Genomic DNA, 5,923 nt, shown 5'->3' with positions numbered 1-5,923 from the left:
GGGGGGGGCAAAAGCTCTATTTTCTCTAATCTAAGCAGGCTCAAAAGCAGTTTCTTTGTATCTTTTACAAAGCCTGGGGGGCACGGCCCCTGCAGGTCTCAACGTAGCTCCGCCCCTGCACACGAGGGGCAAAAGAGTCTTTTCAGGCGTCACTTAGGAACGAAAGTTTCATAAAAGGCACACAATTTAGACTCGTTGTTAGATAGGAAGGAAAAAGATTTCCAGTCAAATAAGGAAATTGAATTTAAGATAGTGTTAAATAAGGAATTGTTTCTTACATCTTCAATATATATCATCTATTGAAGTTGGTCTTTTACATCATCATATACATCATTTGTTGGAGTTGCCTCTTTTTTTAGATGCAAAATACACTTTTTCAAGAAGTAATTTTTTACATCTTCTGTTTTACATCTCTAAATTTGCATCATCTATTGAAGATGCTTTAATGCTGCGGTTTTTCTATTTCTACATTTTAAAAATCCTACAAGTGAAGCACTTACAAAAATATGGATGAAGGGATGAATCGTATGATATGATCCGGTCCTAACACATGCATCCACCGTTTTTCCCCTTTCATAAACTATAAACTTGCCAAATCCACTTGAAATGCAGGATGACAAGTAGGAGAAGCCACCACGTCTCAATGGAGAAATCAAACATATCGTTTCCTTCCTGTTGACCCCAGTTTTTGGACACTTCCTCGTTGCAGGCAGCCGGTCGTTCTCATGCATACGGCCAGCTTAATTTGACTGATCTAACGTCTAAACAACTCCCAACATAAAATATCTCCTTCGCTTCATAAAATATCTTTTTCTAATCGGTAATTATCCGGTGTCCATGGGTCCACTGCGCCTCCCCAACCGATCCAACGGTTTTTCCTAAAAACGTCATTAAGCTGATACCTTCCTCTGCCACAGCAGTACACACGACAACGACACAGGCAAGCAGCAAGCATGCACAGTCCAAGGGCTCGAAGCGAACATCTCACCCCATAGGCACTGCAAAAATGCAACAACAAGTTTTTTGGCTACAGTGCCTGCGATAGCACGTGCATGCAGCTGTGTGTATATGGGACAGAGATGCTGTGTACGGATAGAAGAAGAAAGGAAGAGGAGGAAGAGGAGAAATTAAATCACAGCGTTTCCCTACCCTAGCCGCTGCCATCACGAGGAGGCGACTAGGGAGGCGATCCTTTTCCACCGATCTCCACCGGCGAGGGCGCTGGCCCCCTCTCTCTCCGGCTGCTGCTCCGGCAGCAAGAGGGAGGGGGGGACCCCGTTCCTCCGCTCTGTAGTTAGGGTTTGGACTTGTAGGTCGTAGTGTGCCGTTGGGGTGGTGGGAGCGGCGCCCGGACGAATAAATTTGCCTCAACTTCACTCCCACATCGGCGATGTCCTTTATGGCGGCGTCTCGGAGTTGGTGGCATCGTGTGTTTGTCGATCCTTCAGATCGGCGATGTTAGGGTTCATGGTTGGTGTCGGCGAGGCGGCGGTGGCGACTCCATCAGGTGTGTCTCTCCTTCTACTTTGTCCCCGTTGCTGCGGCGTTATCTCCGAAGTCATGGTGGAGCAGGGAGATTTTGTCGTCCAAGAGTACGCGCAGACGCTTGTCTACGCAAGTGACAGCTGGAAGATGGTGCATCTTGTGCTGGGTTTGTGGTTGGAGGCTGACAGTTCTGGTTTCCTCCTCCGACGTCGTAGTCGTGCGGGGGTGTCAGTTCTGGAGTTCGATGGCGTGTCCGGGGACACGTTGCCCCGGTCTGATTCTTTCAACGGCAATGGTTTTGCTTCAGGCAAACTACTTTGGAGGTCCGTAAAGCTGCAGATCAGCGATGGAGCCACGTCGAGCTCGGGTGAAGAGGTGATCTGTCTCCTTTTCCTTAGTGAAGAGGGCCAGACGCTGGTTTTTTGCATAGGATTATCCTATCTTTTCAGTCCTGTAATATCGATGTTTACGTGGCTTGTAACTGAATCTTTATGTTATTAATGAGACACGTATTACTATGCAAAAAAAAGAAGGAGAAATTAAATCTAAGAAGAAAAAAAAGAATACTCTTACTTCCCGCAAAAAAAAAAAGAATACTCTTAGGAAAACTTGGGCGACAGCCTCATCTTTTTTATGAAAATTTCCGGCCAGGAGAAGATCTTAGTAATTTTTCCGGCCAGTAAAAGATCTTAGTAATAGATGTTCAAATCATGTTTAAAAAAATTGCAAACATGGACGCCCATCAGTCATAGATAAAAAAAACCCTGAAAAATTGCATATTCACAAATTTGCAAGAACAAAAAAAATGAAATTTTAACTAACACTTGCAAGAAAATCAGTTTTGCTACGTAAAAGTACAACTACAGCTAAGCTACACTTGCATGCGTGTAACTAAAAAAACACTTCCATGCATGCAACTCTGGAGCAGTTGTAGTTTTTTTTCCATGGAGGAGCAGTTGTAGCTAGTCCAGGCCATGGGCAGCCCGGCCCGACGCTGCTCCCGGACCGGGACCGGGCCTAGATTTTGAGTCCAAAGACCGGGCTGGGCCGGGCCCGGGCCCGTCGTTTTCGCGTTTCCTAAAGGACGGGCCGGGCCGGCCGGCAGCCCGACGGACTTTTACGTGTTCGGATCGAGCTCGGGCCCTAGAAAACAGGTCCGACGGCCGGGCCGGGCCGGGTCCGGGTTGGGGTTTTTTGCATCGGGCTTGGCTAGGCCCGGCCCGAAGCCCGGCCAGGTATAGTTGTAGCTAGCAAAGTAGGTATGCATGCAGCCTAGGTCCCCAACGTATCTCCATATCGCCCATCTAACTTGTGCATGTCGTATCCAATACAATCCCCCTCCGCATCCGTACTCCACCGCAACCCATTTTCCTAATTCTACTCCATTAAGCACCACAACATGTTCTTACAACCGCACCGTTCGATATGGATCCAGCGATCCACAATAGTGAGGCACCGCACCCCGTGGTCACTAGATCCTCACTCTTTCATGATTTATTGAGCCTATGCATATCCCTAGCTTGGCAATTTAACCAACATAATATGAGTTATACATCGCAAAAAATATATCATTAGAAGGTATAATTTTGTGATATAGTATAATTCATATTATAATGCTAAAATTGTCAATCTAGATATACATGCAGGATCAACAAACTGGAAAGAAGGGAGTAATTGAACCGAATCTCCAAGCAAAAACCTCCGTCACGGTATGTATGCTTTAAACCAAAATTGAATGCATCCACCTCTTCTCCACAACGAGGTTTTCAAGGTATTCTCGTATTTTAAGAGAAGACACCAGGCACAACTTTATAAATAAAACCACATCAAGCAAAGTCAAATAACATCCAAGCATAGCAATGCAGGACAAAGTGGCTCTAACGACACAAACAAACCTAGAGCAAACAAAATAGTTCCAGCAAGAGGCATATAGGCAAGCCCTAATGCGCATAAACATAAGGGGCCAATTAGGCTACGGCGGGGGCGGAGCAGGAGGGATCAAATTGATGGTGATGGAGTGGATCTTGAGAAAACGAATCGACGACTTCAGTGTCGACGCCCTTAACATGTGGCTCACATGGCTGCAACAAAGCAGTCATTTTGAATAAGCAGTCATATGTCTGGTTAGGGAAAGAGTGCTTAATGGTAGAATTATTACAGGTAGTCTAAATGGACCAACAGTGCCATGCAAAAGGGAACTAGAACACACAGCAAAATTGACCATAGATAATTGCAGTAAGATCAAAGTCATTAAAGATATTCGTGTGGTAGTTGACATTCAACCACAACCAAACTCAACTCCGGAAATAAAATTATGAACATATACCTAACAAGAATATGTTTCATGTCTTCATTCTCTCCACAAAAAGAACATGTTGTGTCAGTTGTACCATTACACTTAAGAATCTGGTCACTAGAGGGAAGACCCCGACGAATGGTTTTCCATAGAAAGATCCTAATTTAAGAGGAATGTGATCCCTTCGCGCTCCCTGAAACTTGTTCGAGCATCGCCCCTGCACAAGCCTAGTGCAAAGAGGCTTGACCAAAAACTTGTCGGAAGCAGAATGGAGACAAACCATGGGATCGTCAGTCGACAAGAGCAAGGAAAAAACTGTAGGAAATATGCCCTAGAGGTAATCATGTGATGACGTTGTTTCCGTATGTATTCACGAATTATTTGTATTGTCCTTCGACATCATCACTAATATGTATCAATAATTATGATGATTGTTCTAATGGTCCCTAGTTGATAAGGTTACTCAAAAAATCCTTTGACTAGTATATGACTCAGTTGCTTACTATGTTTCATAAGTCATGGGCATAGAGATGCCAACCCGGTACTGTGAACTTTCACTGAGTTGGACAGATCCACATTGAAACGCAACAAGATATTGTCATCTGTTTCTCTCAGGCGCATTATATGCCATGTTTACACCTGACATCCTCACTTGTTCTTGTGATGAGGACCGACTGACCTATGGTCTATCAAACGCTACTCCATAACTATATAGTTATTAAGTTAGCTTTCGGATTAGACATGGTTGATCGAGATGGGATTTGACCCTCCGACTTAGTATTGATATTCAATGGGCCCTCCTGAGTGATCAATTTCGGAAAGCATAGTCATGCGACTTGGGTTAAGTGTTAGCCTAGTTCGGAAATCTGTATAATAGCTTGACAACACATATAATGAGGCAAAAGAAATATTGCATATGACGCATTGTCAAGGTTCATCACTATGACTTTGTGAACACTTGGAAGTTGGCATGTTGTGCTAAGATCCGCAACCATTGACTCAGAATGTGTCCATGTGTATGTGAACCTATTGGGTTCTGCACTTAAAGGACAGGAACCCACTCATATTGGATCCGAGTGGAATTGGGCGTAGAATCCTAATGGGCCTCATGAAGGAAATATGCCCTAGAGGCAATAATAAAGTTGTTATTTTATATTTCCTTATTTCATGATAAATGTTTATTATTCATGATAGATTTGTATTAACCAGAAACTTGATACATGTGTGAATACATAGACAAAACACCATATCCCTAGTATGCCTCTACTTGACTAGCTCGTTGATCAAAGATGGTTAAGTTTCCTAGCCATGGACATGTGTTGTCATTTGATGAAGGGGGATCACATCATTAGGAGAATGATGTGATGGACAAGACGCATCCGTTAGCTTAGCATAATGATCGTTCAGTTTTATTGCTATTGCTTTCCTCATGTCAAATAAATATTCCTCAGACTATGAGATTATGCAACTCCCGGACACCGGAGGAATGCCTTATGTGCCATCAAACGTCAAAACGTAACTGGGTGATTATAAACATGCTCTACAGGTATCTCCGAAGGTGTTTGTTGGGTTGGCATAGATCGAGATTAGGATTTGTCACTCTGAGTATCGGAGATGTATCTTTGGGCCCTCTCACATCATATGAAGCCTTGCAAGCAATGTGACTAATGAGTTAGTTAAGAGATGATGCATTACAGAACGAGTAAAGAGACTTGCCAGTAATGAGATTGAACTAGGTATGAACATACTGACGATCAAATCTCGGGCAAGTAACATACCGATGACAAAGGAAATAACGTATGTTGACATTGCAGATCGACTGATAAAGATCTTTGTAGAATATGTGGGAATATGAGCATCCAGGTTCTGCTATTGGTTATTGACCGAAGAGGTTTCTCGGTCATGTCTACATCGTTCTCGAACCCGTAGGGTCCGCACGCTTAACTTTCGATGATGATATGTATTATATGAGTTGTATGTTTTGGTGACCGAAGGTTGTTCGGAGACCCGGATGAGATCACAGACATGACGAGGAGTCTCGGAATGGTCAAGAGGTAAATATTGATATATTAGAAGGTGGTATTCAGACACCGGAAGGGTTCCGGAGTGTATCAGGTACATACCGGAGTACCGAAAGGGTTA

The sequence above is a fragment of the Triticum dicoccoides genome, chromosome 5B, assembly GCF_002162155.2.
Source record: "Triticum dicoccoides isolate Atlit2015 ecotype Zavitan chromosome 5B, WEW_v2.0, whole genome shotgun sequence".
Lineage (NCBI taxonomy): Eukaryota > Viridiplantae > Streptophyta > Magnoliopsida > Poales > Poaceae > Triticum > Triticum dicoccoides.
This window is presented reverse-complemented; position numbering follows the sequence as displayed.